The sequence below is a fragment of the Arachis ipaensis genome, chromosome B6 (genome assembly GCF_059453495.1).
Source record: "Arachis ipaensis isolate K30076 ecotype BB chromosome B6, ASM5945349v1, whole genome shotgun sequence".
In the NCBI taxonomy this organism is placed as follows: Eukaryota; Viridiplantae; Streptophyta; class Magnoliopsida; order Fabales; family Fabaceae; genus Arachis; species Arachis ipaensis.
The window spans coordinates 7,250,853-7,268,247 of NC_142441.1; the positions used below are offsets into that span (position 1 = coordinate 7,250,853).

General features: G+C 34.7%; 1 long non-coding RNA gene and 1 pseudogene across 1 annotated transcript; one reads left to right on the forward strand and one right to left on the reverse strand.

The window, feature by feature from the left end:
* Nucleotides 1-359: 359 nt before the first annotated feature.
* Nucleotides 360-5,247, forward strand: LOC107647987 (putative transcription factor PosF21; annotated as a pseudogene).
* Nucleotides 5,248-14,017: 8,770 nt separating this feature from the next.
* Nucleotides 14,018-17,106, reverse strand: LOC110263125 (uncharacterized). Its single transcript, XR_002348214.2, has 4 exons — nt 16,944-17,106; nt 15,898-16,282; nt 14,718-15,807; nt 14,018-14,594 (listed from the first exon to the last, which is right to left on the reverse strand). It is a non-coding gene; the product is annotated as an uncharacterized LOC110263125 (long non-coding RNA).
* Between the last annotated feature and the right edge of the window lie 289 nt (nt 17,107-17,395).

The following is a 17,395-nucleotide window of genomic DNA, read 5'->3' on the forward strand; positions in this document are numbered from 1 at the left end:
AATTTTAATCAATTTAAAAATTAAAAGTTTACAACAAAAACATATATAAAAAAATAAAAAATAAAAATAAGTGTTTGAATCGTCTTCCACTGCGCCTATTTGCTACTAATCTGCGATTTCATTGTTATCGATTCGGCATGCATGATGCTTATTCTTTATCATTTTTAGAATTACCATTACTCGGACTTTCACATTAGGAAATTGATTTTTTTCTGCTTTTTTTTCCTTCTTCGATTCTTAGGCTGTCATATTTCGTGGAATGAGATATACTGGGGGGTTTGGAGTGGTTGGACTGTATTAGCTTAGCAGTAACATTGCAATTGCATAGTGTTTGTTAGGGTTGAAATTAAGGAATCTGCATGGACAAGGACAAGCCTTTTGTTCATGGTGGAGGTCTTCCACCTCCATCAGGACGTTATTTGGGTTACTCACCCACTGAAAATGCCTTCAATGTGAAATCCGAGCCGTCTTCTTCGTCGTCATATCCTCCAATGGTTCCAGGTTCTAGCCCAGACTCCAGTCACTTTGGTAATGGAATGTCGATTTAGTCACGATGCCCGATAATCCTCCAAGAAATAGGGGACACAGGCGTGTTCATTCAGAGATTCTAACCCTACCCGATGATATCAGCTTCGACAGTGACCTTGGTGTTGTTGGAGGCGCCGATGTGGCGTCGTTTTCTGATGACACAGAGGAGGACTTACTTTCAATGTACCTCGATATAGATAAATTCAATTCGTCATCTACATCAACATTTCAGATGGGTGAGCCATCTAATGCTGCTGCAGCTTCAGGTTTGGCAACTCACATCAGGTCCTGCATCAGGAGGGCCTACCTCTTCTGCAGAGAACAGTGTCCTTGGTAACAATGAATGGCCTAGAGTTAGACACCAGCACAGCCAATCCATGGATGGGTCAACAACCATCAAACCTGAGATGCTAGTCTCTAGTTCAGAAGACATATCTGCAAGCAACTGATTCTAAAAAAGCAATGTCAGCTGTCAAGCTTGCCCAACTAGCCTTAATTGATCCCAAGCGTGCAAAGAGGTATCGTTTCTGAATAAGTCGTATTTGTTTTGTCGTTATCTTTAGCTTGGGGAGACTGAACCAATTATGGACTGGTGTGTGATTTTGTGCCTTATTTAATTCTGAAATTTAGATATGTTTATATACTATATTTTAGTTGCTGTAGTTGAATTTAGAAGCATTTATCATATACTGTCCTGTTAACATCAATATTCTAATTTGATTTATGAAAAAAATTCTTTGCCTTTTCTTATTCTCTATGTTTACTACCTGCTAGGGGAAATTCTAGAAACTGCTTTGATAGAATGGCCCTTGTTGAAGGCATATTCAGTTGTATGGCTGGTTGTTGTCAATTTGCTATTCCTTTTTTTCCCCTTAATGAGCCGAAAAAATCTATATTGATAAGTGTTGTCTTTTGATGTGTGAAACAGGATTTGGGCAATAGGCAGTGCAAGATCAAAAGAGAGGAAGATGCGCTACATTGTTGAATGTGAAAGGAAGGTGCAGACATTGCAAACTGAAGCAACATCTTTGTCTGCACAGTTAACTCTATTGCAGGTATTGTCCTTGTTCATTATCTACAACTTATGTTTCATGGTTTTCTATTGACTTGTGCACATGTCATTTGGATGTTGTATAGTGTATTACTTCTGTATTGCCATGCACGGATGCACCCTTCTTCGTGTGCATTCATCGAGCCATGAGAGTATTTCTCTTAATTTGCAGGTACAAAATGGCATATTATTCAAACTATAGTCATCTGCTGGATCCCTTGATTGAGAACAATTACGAGCTATTCATGGTGGAGAAGCTTATCATGATGGATGCAAAAACCTGTTATTAGAACATTCAAAGAAGATGACACTGATCATAGCCTCACCGATGGTCCCAAAAAAGAACACAAAAGTTTGGCAAAGACCTGTGTACAAAGCGGATGAACCATGCTGACACCTATATTCATACATAGTACACTACAATTTCTTTGTAATCCACATTTAAGTAGAAACACTTGCATGATCCCAAATCTTTGGAAGTAATGCTAAGGGAAAATGTGAGTCTTAGTTCATGTTGTAAATTTTGAGGTTAGTCTAAAATTAGATTCATATTTCATACATATAAATCCTAAAAGTATATTCATGTTGTAAATTGGATGTCCATTTTTGCAGAGTTATGTTTGGTATATTTATTTTATGTAAGATAACTGAGTCGATCTATTTAATGTTTATCATTGAACTGAATTTTAATGAGATCTAGTATGTTATCCAATAATATATGAATTATTACAATGTTATATGCAAAATTAGTAGAATAATCAGTTTTCATTCTTGAATGTCCAAAGAGCATCTGTCTAATCTGTGTTCCAAACAGAAAATCCAAGATTTAGTTACTAGTCACGACTCTGTTACATCTGTTTTCTTTTGGATTAAGTTATTGAACTAAAAACTCAGATTTCCTAACATATAAAAAGGGTTAGTTGATACAAAAGATTTAATCGAAAGTTACGGCACTAAACTAACTTTAATCACAAGTTCCTGAATATTCAAATTATCAGCTTAAAACTAACTCTAAAAAAAGGGCCATGACAAAAGCATATAGGAATGGAATGATAGTTGAGGAAGCGTGCTATTTGAGAGTTAGCAGGATTTGAGGCCACTTTTTCAATGTTGGTTCCTGCTCCTACAGATGGAATCTCATACATTTGAGCATTTAATACCTCAGGTTCGAACTTCGGCTTATCAATAACTGTTCCAGAAGACATATGGTTATCGTTTTTTGCTTGAGAATGTAAGTTAATGACATTAGCTTGGTCAGGAACAGATTGAGAATACAAATTTTTTCAGTGGCAGATTCTCTGTACTAACAAGATTCCTGTTGCATGGCCATGGCTCCATTATTGTTAATAAGTTGTGGCTTCAAAAGCATTTTCATCAGGTGTTCAGAAGAGATATTTGGCATTGAATTCGCGAGCTCCGTTGCACCGTTTTCAGGAACTCTTATCCATGGTCTTCGTATCAAAGTTCCCCAGTCATTTTCTGCACCAATCAACATTAACTTATCAGACACATGAAAGCTCATCGATATTTGAGGGAACACAGATCAAGTAACTTACCCAAAAATTCAGATTGTAATGGCCGTTTTAGACTCGACATCAAAGAAGGAAATATAAAAAGGCTTTCATAATGGGTTTTTGGAGATTTAGCAAGCTGATTTCAGGATGTTTTTTATTTATTTATTTATATTTTACAAATTTGGACAAGTTGCAATCGTTTAAAGACTTATTTATGAGGCAATAAAAAATTCTTAGATTTAAAGAATGTCATAATAATGTCTTAAATGAGAGGCATTGTTGTATAGTTTTAACTAAAACTTTGAATTGTTTCCACGTTTTGAATCTTTACGCTGATTTATTATTGATAGTATATATAGACATAGGGGATTTAAATTGTAGGCTATTAAAGTTGTTAGAATGGAATTACAGACAAACCTAGACAGGGGTAAAATGAATTTCATCGACCTTCTATGGTCTTGTCTACTCTTCATTACAATCAATAATGCTGTTGTCTATTCTACTGTGGTTAACCTTGAGTAACTAGCATATGTATTTCAAGAGTCTTTCCACTTGAATTTCAGGTCGCCAGTAGATTATTGCGATGCTGGTGCAGCAGTATCTGAAGATTATATTTCTGGTCTACAACGTGCTTCTAAAGGGATTTATAATAATGATGGTTCTCTAAGATATAGTACTACCAAACACTACAATGTGGAGCTTAAGCCTCTAAATGGATTAACACTATTCTTGAATGGAGCTTGCATTAATATTAGAAACCTCTGTTTATTTTGACTTGGTTTGTATTTTGCAATGGCAAAAATTGTGACAAAAGTTATACTTTTCAGGGCAGTGAAGGTGACTGTTTTTATGTTGTTGGTAGTGGAGAATTTGAAGTCTTGGCAACTCAGGTTTGTATCTTTGTCATTTGATTGCCGTATCGATTTTATGGATCTCTGTGATGGCTCCTCAACTATTCTTTCAAGCAAATACTGAAATTTATTCAAGCCAGAGGCAAAGGCAAGGATCATGGCATCTGCAGGCGTCCAAAAGTTCTAATTTTATTTTAAAAGCTTTCTTAGCAAGCAATTTTTCATTCATGATAAAGACAACTGACATAAACACTTACGAAAACCACCTTTCTGTTATTTCTAAAACCTAATCCAGCACTCCGGCTCTCTTGGCTTTGCCCCTTGCATAATCCATATGAAATCACGTTTTCAAGGTCTAGGACCATATCACAAATGTTGCTTCTACAAGCATTTCTAAAACCGGATTACTTTCTTTGTTGTGAACAAGATGTGTTAAAATTCTTGTTCTGTGTTTATAATAATGGCAGGAAGAAAAAGATGGGGAAGTAACCAAGGTTTTACAGCATTACACATCGGAAAAACTATCATGCTTTGGAGAGCTTGCTCTAATGTGAGTACTATCCATTTTTCCCCTTGTGGTTCACGCTGATTGAAGAAATTTTTTGTAACACAAAAAATATCCAACTATCAGGTCATTCAAGTTTACTCAAGTTCACATATTCGTTGAGGACTATAATCCATTCAGGGACATGAAGTTAATCAAACATAGCCAATTTTATATGATTTTTCCTTCACGGTACTGACTATAGTGCATTTGCATTTGCATTTTTCTTGTTTGTTTTTCTTGAAAATATTCCAAAGTGATTTTCAAGTCAAGTCTTATTTTTTTATATTGATTGCAACTCTGCTTTGACATCATAGGTCTCTTACCTAAAAAATTTATACTTTTTTCCTGAAATCTGACATTACAGGTACAATAAACCACTCCAGGCTTCTGTATGTGCTGTAACTAAGGGGACTCTTTGGAAATTAAGAATACTAGGAGATGATTTTGACCTAAATAAACTCTAATCAAAGTCAAAATGAACTTAAGCAAATCATCCACACTTGACCACAATTTCTAAAGAGAATAATTTCGAAGATTACCAGCAAACCAGCTGAATTAGTGAATTACTAAAATGGATATAATTCAAGTATAATGACCACGTGAGAAATTATTTTGCAATTCAATATTTTGCAGAGCTTACACGAAGAAGATGAGAAATTAATTGATAAATTATCAGAGAAAAAGTCTTTGCTGAGGAACCTCCATGATGTTGGCAAAGAAATGCAAGTAAACAACGAGAGTGGTGCCGTGAGCTGAAGCGGCGACAGAGCCGACGATGCCGTGAGAAAAAACCTTTGCTGGAGGAACTGGATTCTTCTTTTTCTTTGACCAGAAGGGGAGGAGAACGATGGAGAACAACAAGGCGGATGCTGGTGCGTTCCGCTACTAAGTGAAGAGCGACAGAGAGGGAGCACGACTAGGAAGGGAGAGGGTGAGGATAGAATACTGCTGTCCGGGTAGGAGATTAGGAGTGAGGTTGTTCTTTATTAGTAGATTGGTATATAATGATGAAGAACAATTTTTTAGATATGTTCTTCTTTTTTATATGAAGCGGACAAGAGAGATTAAATTATGGTTCATGAGAAATAAAACGATTTTTTAGCATATATGAATAATAAAATGTATTTTGGTTTTAATTATTAAATTGATTTAGATTTAAAAATATAAAACTAAAGTTAATTGAATTTTAACTAAATTAAAAGAATTAGGATAATTTTTGTCCAATATAAAAAAAGGATATTTAAGTCTTTTGGTAAAATAATTTTTTTATTAAAATATAAGGGTAATTTAGTGATATGATATGTATTTAAAAAAATAAAATTAATTAGTGACGTAGAAAGTATATTCCACATGCCATGTTCTAATTTGTCTACGATTTTATTGCACCAGTATGTATGAATTTATCATCGTCTCTCATCGTCTCCCTCTCTCTCTCACACACACTGAAAGCTGCATTTTTCATTTCCAACTATTTTTTGCACAATGGTCTCTCATCATTTCCCTCTCATACACACACATACTATGTAAGTTGCATTCTTCATTTCCAATCATTTTTTCGTTGCATTCTTCATTTCCAATCATTTTTCGCACAGTGATCTCTCATCTTCTCCATCTCTCTCTCACACACACATTGTGTAAGCTGCATTTTTCATTTCCAACAATTTTTCGCACAGTGGTCTCTTATCGTCTCCCTCTCTATCTCTCACACACTGTGTAAGATGCATTATTCATTTCCAACATTTTTCACACAGTGGTCTCTCATCATCTCCCTCTCTCTCTCACACACTGTGTAAGCTGCATTCTTCATTTCCAACCATTTTTCATACAGTGCTCTCTCATCGTCTCCTCTCTCTCACACACTGTGTAAGCTGCATTTTTTATTTCCAATTATATTTCGCACATTGGTCTCTCATCGTCTCCCCCTCTCTCACACACACACTGTGTAAGCTGCATTCTTCATTTCAAACTATTTTTCGCACAGTGGTCTCTCATTGTCCCCCTCTCTCTCTCACACACACTGTGTAAGCTGCATTTTTCCATTTTCAACCATTTTTCGCACAGTGGTCTTCATCGTCTCCCTTTCTCTCACACACACTGTTTAAGCTGCATTCTTCATTTTCAACCATTTTTCGCATAGTGATCTCTCATCGTCTCCCTCTCTCTCACAAACACACTGTGCAAGCTGCATTCTTCATTTCCAACTATTTTTCGCACAATGGTCTCTCATCGTCTCTCTCTCTCTCTCACACACTGTGTAAGCTGCATTTTTCATTTTCAACCATTTTTCGCACAGTGGTCTCTCATCATCTCTTCCTCTCTCCTTCACACACTGTGTAATCTGCATTCTGCATTTCCAACCATTTTTTGCACAATGGTCTCTCATCGTCTCCCTCCCTCCCTCTCTCTCTCTCTCACACACACACACTGTGTAAGCTGCATTTTTCTTTTCTGACCATTTTTCGCACAGTGGTCTCTCATCGTCTCCATTTCTCTCTCACACACACTGTGTAAGCTGCATTCTTCATTTTCAACCATTTTTCGTACAGTGGTCTCTCATCGTCTCCCTATCTTTCACACACACTGCGTAAGCTGCATTTTTTATTTCCAACCATTTTTCGCACAGTGGTCTCTCATCATCTCCCTCTCTCTCACACACACTGTGTAAGTTGCATTCTTCATTTCCAACCATTTTTCGCACAGTGGTCTCTCATCGTCTCTATCTCTTTCTCACACACACTGTGTAAGCTGCATTTTTCATTTCTAACTATTTTTCGCACAGTGGTCTCTCATCATCTCCCAATCTCACACACACACTGTGTAAGCTGCATTCTTCATTTTCAACCATTTTTCGCACAGTGGTCCGTCATCGTCTCCCTCCCTCTCACACACACAGTGTAAGCTGCTTTCTTCATTTCTAACCATTTTTCACACATTGGTCCCTCATCATCCCCCCCCCCCCCCGCTCTCTCTCTCTCTCTCTCTCTCTCTCTCTCACACACACACACACACACACTGTGTAAGCTGCATTCTTCATTTCCTACCATTTTTCACATAGTGGTCTCTCATCGTCTCCCTCACACACACACACACACACACTGTGTAAGTTGCATTCTTTATTTCCAACCATTTTTTGCACAGTGGACTCTCATTGTCTCCCCCTATCTCTCTCTCTCACACACTGTGTAATCTGCATTCTGCATTTCCAAATATTTTTCGCATAATGGTCTCTCATCATCTCGCACCCTCTCTCTCCCACACACACTGTGTAAGCTACATTTTTCTTCTCCAACTATTTTTCACACAATGGTCTCTCATCGTCTCCCTTACTTTCACACACACACTGTGTAAGTTGCATTCTTCATTTCTAACCATTTTTCGCACAGTGGTCTCTCATCGTCTCCCTATCTCTCACACACACTGCGTAAGCTGCATTTTTTATTTCCAATCATTTTTCACACAGTGGTTTCTCATCGTATCCCTCTCTCCCACACACGCTGTGTAAGTTGCATTCTTCATGTTCAACCATTTTTCGCACAGTGGTCTCTCATCGTCTCTATCTCTCTCTCACACACACTGTGTAAGCTACATTTTTCATTTCCAACTATTTTTCGCACAGTGGTCTCTCATCGTCTCTCACTCTTAAACACACACTGTGTAAGCTGCATTATTTATTTTCAACTATTTTTCGTACAGTGGTTTGTTTTCGTCTCCCTCCCTCACATACATACACTATGTAAGCTGCTTTCTTCATTTCCAACCATTTTTCGCATAATGGTCCCTCATCATCTCCCTCTCTCTCTCTCTCTCACACACACTGTGTAAGTTGCATTCTTCATTTCCAACCATTTTTTGCACAGTGGTTTCTCATCATCTCCTTCTCTCTCTCTCTCACACACTGTGTAACCTGAATTCTTCATTTCCAACTATTTTTCGCACAGTGGTCTCTCATCGTCTCCCTCTATCTCACACACACACACACACTGTGTAAGCTGTATTTTTCATTTTTAAGCATTTTTCGCACAGTGGTCTTTCATCGTCTCCCTCTCTCTCACACACACACTGTGTTAGCTGCATTCTTCATTTCCAACTATTTTTCGCACAGTGGTCTCTCATCGTCTCCCCCTCTCTCTCTCTCACACACACTGTGTAAGCTGTATTTTTCATTTCCAACCATTTTTCGCATAGTGGTCTTTCATCGTCTCCCTCTCCCTCACACACACACACACACACACACAGTGTAAGCTTCATTCCTCATTTCCAACTATTTTTTACACAGTGGTCTCTTATTGTCTCCCTCTCTCTCACACACACACACTGTGTAAGCTGCATTTTTCATTTCCAACCATTTTTTGCATAGTGGTCTCTCATCGTCTCCCTCTCTCTCTCTCTCACACACACTGTGTAAGCTGCATTCTTCATTTTCAATTATTTTTTGCACAGTGATCTCTCATCGTCTCCCTCTCTTTGACACACACACTATGTAAGCTACATTCTTCATTTCCAACCATTTTTCGCACAATGGCCTCTCATCGTCTCCCTCTCTCTCACACACACTATGTAAGCTGCATTCTTCATTTCTAACTATTTTTCGCACAGTGGTCTCTCATCGTCTCCCTCTCTCTCACACACACATACTGTGTAAGCTGCATTCTTCATTTCCAACCATTTTTCGCACATTGGTCTCTCATCGTCTCCCTCTCTCTCACACACACACACATACACTGTGTAAGCTACATTCTTCATTTTCAACGATTTTTCGCACAGTGGTCTCTCATCGTCTCCCCCTCTCTCTCACACACACACTGTGTAAGCTGCATTTTTCATTTACAACCATTTTTCGCACAGTGGTCTCTCGTCGTCTCCCTCTCTCTCTCACACACACTGTGTAAGCTGCATTCTTCATTTCCAACTTTTTTTAGCACAATGATCTCTCATCGTCTCCCTCTCTCACACACTGTGTAAGCTGCATTCTTCATTTCTAACCATTTTTTGCACAGTGGTCTCTCATCGTCTCACTCTCTCTGTCACACACACTGTTTAAGCTGCATTCTTCAGTTCCAACCATTTTTTGCACAGTGGTCTCTTTTCGCACAGTGGTCTCTTATCGTCTCCCTGTCTCTCTCACACACATTGTGTAAGCTTTATTTTTCATTTCCAACCATTTTTGCAGTGGTCTCTCATCATCTCCCTTTCTCACACACACTGTGTAAGCTGTATTCTTCATTTCCAACTATTTTTCGCAGAGTGGTCCCTCGTCGTCTCCTTCACCCTCTCACACACACATTGTGTAAGCTGCATTTTTCATTTCCAACCATTTTTCACACAGTGGTCTCTTATTGTCTCCCACTCTCTCACACACACTTTGTAAGCTGCATTCTTCATCTCCAACCATTTTTTGCACCCTCTTTCTCTCACACACACTGTGTAAGCTGTTTTCTTCATTTTCAACTATTTTTTGGGCAGTGGTCTCTCATCGTCTCCCTCTCTCTTTCTCACACATACTGTGTAAGCTGCATTTTTTATTTCCAACCATTTTTCGCACAGTGGTCTCTCATCGTCTCCCTTTCTCTCGTGTACACACTGTGTAAGGTACATTTTTCATTTCGAACCATTTTTCGCGCAGTGGTCTCTCATCGTCTCTGTTTCACCTACACACTGTGTAAGCTGCATTCTTCATTTACAACTATTTTTCGTACAGTGGTCTCCCATCCTTTCCCTTTCTCTCACACACACGCTGTGTAAGTTGCATTCTTCATTTACAACTATTTTTCGCACAGCGATCTCTCATCGTCTCCCTCTCTCACACACACATTGTGTAAGCTGCATTCTTCATTTCCAACTATTTTTCGTACAGTGGTCTCTCATTATCTCCCACACACATACACACACACTGTGTAAGATGCATTTTTTATTTCCAACCATTTTTCGCACAGTGGTCTCTTATCGTCTCCCTCTCTCTCTCTCTTACACACTGTGTATGCTGCATTCTTCATTTCCAACAATTTTTCGCACAGTAGTCTCTTTTCGCACAATGGTCTCTCATCATCTCCCTGTTTAAGCTACATTCTTCATTTCCAACCATTTTTCGCAATGTGGTATCTCGTCGTCTACACCTCTCTCTCACACACTGTGTAAGCTGCAATTTTCATTTCCAACCATTTTTCGCACAGTGGTCTCTTATCGTCCCACACTCTCTCACACACACTGTGTAAGCTGCATTCTTCATTTCCAACCATTTTTTGCACCCTCTCTCTCTCACACACACTGTGTAAGCTGCATTCTTCATTTTCAACCATTTTTTTATCAATGGTCTCTCATCGTCTCCATCTCTCTCACACACACACACACTGTGTAAGTTGCATTTTTCATTTCCAACCATTTTTCGTACAGTGGTCTCTTATCGTCTCCCTTTCTCTCTCACACACACACACTGTGTAAGTTGTATTCTTCATTTCCAACCATTTTTCGCACAGTAGTCTCTCATTGTCTCCCTCTCTCTCACACACACAATGTGTAAGCTGCATTTTTCATTTCGAACCATTTTTTGTGCAGTGATCTCTCATCGTCTCTCTCATACACACACGGTGTAAGCTGCATTCTTCATTTTCAATCATTTTTCGTACAGTGGTCTCTCATCGTCTCCCTTTCTCTTTCACACACACTGTGTAAGCTGCATTTTTCATTTCCAACCATTTTTCGCACAGTGGTCTCTAATCGTCTCCCTCTCTCTGTCTCTCACACACACCATGTAAGTTGTATTTTTTTATTTCCAACCATTTTTCGCACAATGGTCTCTCATCGTCTCCCTCTCTCTCTCTCTCACACACACACACTGTGTAAGCTGCATCTTTTATTTCTAAAGATTAATAAATTGAGTGACTATGAAACTGACGTTTTTTATTGTACAATACATAAATTTAAAAAATATTTTTTTATTATTAAAATTTGATAATTTTATGAATGACTATATCTTTTTAAAAAGTAAAAAAATTTAGAGCTTTGATTTTTTACATTTTCTAAATTATTTATTTAAATATTGTCAAAAAATTTTATATTTAATAGATAAATCATTTACTAAATATGAAGTTTTTTTATTACTTAAAAAAATATAATATTTATGAATTATTTTTGTTATATTTTTAAATTATTTAAAGACTGTTTTGTTGATAATATTTTTAAAAATATATTTTAGAGTAAAATTATTAATATCATATTATATTTTTTTACTTCAATTAATATTTTTTATATGATACAATATTATTTTTTTTTAAATAATTTATTTTGGTATAAGGATAAGAACTAAAACTATTTTTTTCCTTTGATTCCAGGATCAATCTGAAAATGAAGTAGTTCATTCATCTCTCGAATCGTCACATCACTCTTATTACACAACAACCTCAGACCAACTACCGGTATGTTAAAATTTTTTAGAATATTAGAACGGATTAGCTTAAGGTCTGATTCATCAGTCAGTTTGATCTAATTTTAACAACTATATTCTAAGGCATATCATCACAAATGTAGATAATTTTTTATATCCACACAATAGTCACTCTCTAAAAGATATTAAATATTTTTAATGGTAAATATTAATTTGTTTCGTAAATACGAAAGAGAATAGTAATAGTCCTTTCCTTTCTAAATACCATGGAATAACACTTTTAATTTCTTTTTTCAATTTTAGTTTTAATTTATTATTGTTTTTCTGTATTTTAAGTTAATTAGTTTGGTCATATTTATTTAAAAGTACCAAAAATAAGATTAAGAACTAAAACTATTATATTTTTTGTTTCATTTGATTTTAGGATGATGTAGTTTATTTATCTTTTATTATCATTAGATTATCATAAGTTCATAATTTGGATGCGATATTGTTCTATTATTGGAGATTGCTACAGTAACTTTTTAGAAGGAATACTTACTTTAACCAACTTTTATATTTTAAACTAGAACAGGGATCTGTGTTACGTACGGACATGAATAAAATAACCACATGCAATTATTCTCTATGCAAAGCTAATTGATGAATATAAATAATCTAGCTTTAAATAAAAAAATTATATTTCATGGCGTAACAATCACTGAATCATATAGTGCAAGAATTACTTTCACCATTAAAATATAAAGAATATGGAATCATAAAACATTATTAAAAACCTGTCTGAAGATAACAAAGTATAATATTACTTCCTAGACAGTCTTCTCTTAGATTTAATTTTAGACAGAATAAATGTAATAATAAATTAAATAGTATTTACATTATTTGTTAGATTAACAATAGTTTATTAAGGAGATGATATATCATATATAATACAATAATTAAAAGAATAATATATTCATAAACAAATATATGCAACCATGAAACACATAATGTAAGTTATGTTCATAGTTAATTACTATAATAGAAAGAAAATTGTAAAAAAAAATAGAAACTAAAAAATTTATCACAAAATAAACAAGGGTCACTCTCCGATACAGATGCAAGTTGATACAGATATACAGAAATTTTTTTTGCTTTACTACCAGATCGACACGTGGCTCTGGCAGATGCAAGTTGGTACAGGTGTTGGCAGGGCTTGTCGGGCGTGGATGGTAGCTATGGTTGAGCCAAGCAAGGTAGAGAAAATCGAGATTTTATGTGAAATCGAAAAAATAAATAAAAAACGTAAAACGTAAAATCTTAACAAGATTTAAATCGTAAAATCGTCAGACTTAGTACAAATTTCATAAAATCGATAAAATCATTTAAAATCGTAATATCAGAATATTTTAAGAGTTAAATCGAGATTCTAGCTACTATGGAGCCAAGGCTGTCTATGTAAATGTTAGCTGTTGGACATCTGGAGTGGGCTTTGACAATAATAAATTGGATATCCCAACAGATGAATTGGACCTCAAATATTTTGCATTTTGTTAACGGAATAGGAAAAAATAATTAAAAACCCATGTTTCAATACCTTTTTTATCTTGAAAAAAAAAAAAAGGAAAGAAACCCATTTTATTAATGCTTTGGGCAATTTCTTTGACTTAAAAATATATTTTTTGTCTAAGTTGACTTCAAGTTAATTTAGGTAGATATATATTAAAGTTGTATAATTGGATAATGAAAAATAATACCATTGACCCAAAAAAAAAAATGATACTATACTAATAAGGTAAGTTTTATTAATTTGTTTTGTTGAAAAAAAAATAAAAATAATATATTACCTAGAATTATCACTGAATATATTTTTAAAATTGAATTGTATGTAAAATAATTTTTTTGAAAAAAAAAGTATTTAAATGCATAAAACAGTAAATAGGACCTTTTTAATACTATTATAAACTAAATTTAATTTCTCAAATGAACACCACTATAATAATAATAATAAAAATATATGCAGGTGTAAAGTGTAATATTACTTATATTTGAATTTTATGGACTAAACTCATTTCAAAGTATAGGTAGTAAATTTATTGTGTTAAATTTTTAAGAATAATATAAAATTTTACAATAAATAAATTCTATTTAATCAAAGAAATAAAGTTATTAAAATCTTTTTTCAATTATTTAATTAATGATAAATCTAAGGAAAAGAAACTAATCGCATTCTGCATAGTAACAACAACAACAAACATAATCATTAGTGAATGAAATTATACACGCATAAAACTCAATAGAGCAAAAACCATGGGGGTCGACGATTCTACTTCTGATTGTGTTGAATTGGAGTAGAATATTGAAACCCTCGGCTTCGGCAGCAGGTTCGGCAGCGAAGGTGGAGGCAGTCTTTCTTGGCTTGGTTAACGCAGTCTCTGCAATTTGTGCCGCTTCCTAGACTCGATCCAGACGAAGAAGACCAGATCACGGTGAACCCGATCCGATTCGACTCATCAGAGAAAGACACCGAAACGTCGTCGCTTGGGTTTGTGGTGGTGTTTCTCTCACTAGATGGACCCAAACCGAAGGAGTAGTAGCTTGGTTGATGATGATCAGGCCATATCTCGAACCCTCGGTTGGTGGCGGTGCTGTTGGATGTAGATCTCTTCGTTTCTCAATAGCAATTGGATGTTGTTGTTGTTTTCTCCTTGATCTTCTTCTTTTTGTTTGCTATGATGTGGACCTAGAAAAACGAAGAAGATAACATCCATAGGAAGAAGCTTACAAGATGTATAAGTCCAATTATGTTAAACAAGTCCACCACTGATGAACAAAAATAAAAAACTAAAACAAAGGCGCAGCCCACCTCTCTAAATTTGAGGATTTGTAACATTGGCTCTTTATTAGCTTATTCCATTAGCGAGCTCCTCCTTCAACTACCATTGGCTCTTTATTAGCTTATTTCATTAGCCAGCTCCTCCTTCAACTACCAAGACAGACAAGGTTTCAAAGCTTTGCCCAACTTTCCCTGCCTCTAATACATTGCACACTTATCAACAAATTCTTGCATCTCTATACATAAATATGTATTATATAATTAGCCAATAAATAATTCATCTCATCAAATATTTATTATTCTATTATGATATTTTATTTGATTCTCTGGATAAAGAGTTAAAAATTATCAATTACATATACATAGTTTTATCACATTTATTATTAACATTATGACTATATCTTTTTTATGCTCGAGAAACAATAAAATATTTTTTTTTCTCTTTTACATTAATTCTAAAATCATTCTTTTGAATTTTAAAATTCGTTTCTCTTAACCTCCAATACTAATCAACTTATTCTTTTCATTTTAACAATGAAATATAAGTTTTGACAGTAAATCACATATCCCAAAAATAAAATAATCGCGAGGCAATGGTACAAAGTCTTTCTTTGACTCTTCAAATCCAAAAACAGAATAAACATATAAGTGAAAAATTCTATCAAGAAGAGGACTAAATAAAAAAGAATTAGTTAGTAAACTTAGATTGCCAAAAATTTCTTTCAATAGTATCCTAAGAAGATTTAGTACTCCTAAGTATAACAATTAAACCTTATCCATAAGAATTATAAACATTCTTTGACAAAGTTATAAACTAAATCTCTTTCAAGGTTAAAAATAAATAAAGTTGCGGAGAAATAAAAAGTAATAGAGTTGAGGATTCTAAATTTTTGAATGAAAAAATTACTAAAGAACTTGTTCAAACATAAATGGTAATTACAGAACCCTACTAAACTTCAAATTTTATGATCTTCACACATAAAAGTAAGCAGAAAATTAAGATGATCAAACTATATTGTCAATCAACTCCCAAAACTATATGAAGATTGATGATGAATGAAATTATTTCCTCCCACTCGAAGGCCTCTTCCTTCACCATAGCTGCTACTTCACTCATCCTCTATAAAAAATAAGAACATTTCAAACTCATTAACAAACAATAACAACTACTGTCAGAATCTATTTCAAATAAATTACAAAGCTTCATCACCTCTTCATCATCATAATCGTCATTCACCACAGATTTTGACTTATTAGAATCTCCACTCTCATTCTAAAACATTAAGAGCTCAACCATAAGATTAGTATGAATCACAATATAAGAGAGAATCAAAATATTGAGTCAACGCAATTATCAATCCTTTGTTGTAGGCCCGTATATCCTCCTCATATGCTAGTCTATTCTCTAGCATTTGCTTGATATGAAGCTTTTTTCCCGAAGAATGATAATATAATGAATTAGAGAATAAATCCTAAAACAACAACCAAAAATTGGAAATAATTGTTATCCGAAGAAAGAAGAATAATAAAAGAGAATTTGCTTTGCTCACAGCATCGAACATGGACTTTCACCTAGCACCACCAGCTTTTCCAACCTAATCGAATTTTAAAAAAACATAAGCTAATCAGAACATTAAACAGCATTGAAAATTTGAAATCTCAGAGAAAAGAAGAAAAAACGATAACAAAAATAAATAGAGAAAAAAAAAAATTTAATCCGAAGAGCTTGATTACATGGTATCAAAAATAGGAAGAGCTTGTATTTCATTGGATTTAATGAGTGCATCAAGAATTCAGAACAAAGAATATCGGTATCGTGTTCTAGTCCTTCGATCCTCCATTCTTGATTATCCTAAATAAAATCCAAATGAAATCTCCCCTTGTTTTAACAATAAACACGTGAAAGAACACAACTTGAACATTATTTGGGAAGAGCAGAAATCAGAAAACGGAACCAAGGAATGAGTCGATCAAAAAGTTGAATAAGCAAAGGAAGTAGAAAAATAGAGAATCGTTGTTCGAGAATTTTTGAAACCGAATTATACTGAACCAAATCCACCTGTTATACATAAACCTTCTGGGTGTGAAAATTTCAAAGAGAAATGCGAGGGAATCAAAACTATCTGGTATAGGAATCTGTCTCAAAACTAATTCGAACGAAAAAATAAAAATAATAAATAAAGCTCGAAGCATACTCCATTAACTATCACCAACTTAAAAGAGAGATCTAAAGAAAAGGAGTTAGTATATATGTACCAGTTTATTTCTTCCGTGGTTGAGCCTTCTGCGGAATTGAAACTCAAGGTTTGGTTATGTATTTTTGTGCGAAATCAAAAGGAAGAAGAAACTTATGAGATGGAAAGAGATGAAATGGAAAATGAAAAAAATGGGAATTGGGGAAGAACAAGAGTGAGGAGAAGAATTGAAAAAACAAAAGAGAAAAAAAGATCATCTTTCATAACTTTATAAGAGGTTAAAATGAATATCTTCTTTTCAATTTTAATTTTGAATTCAAAATTTAAATTTTAAATAACTGAAAGTATAAAACAAATAAAAAATTTATTATATAAGTAACATTTTCCTTATTAAAAACAGAAAATAATGTGGTGGATGCTATTGGTTGTGGTTTTTTATAAAGTTTATTTAGAAATTTATTTACAAATTATATTCATAACTAATTTTCACATTAAGCTAGCAATCCTAGTATG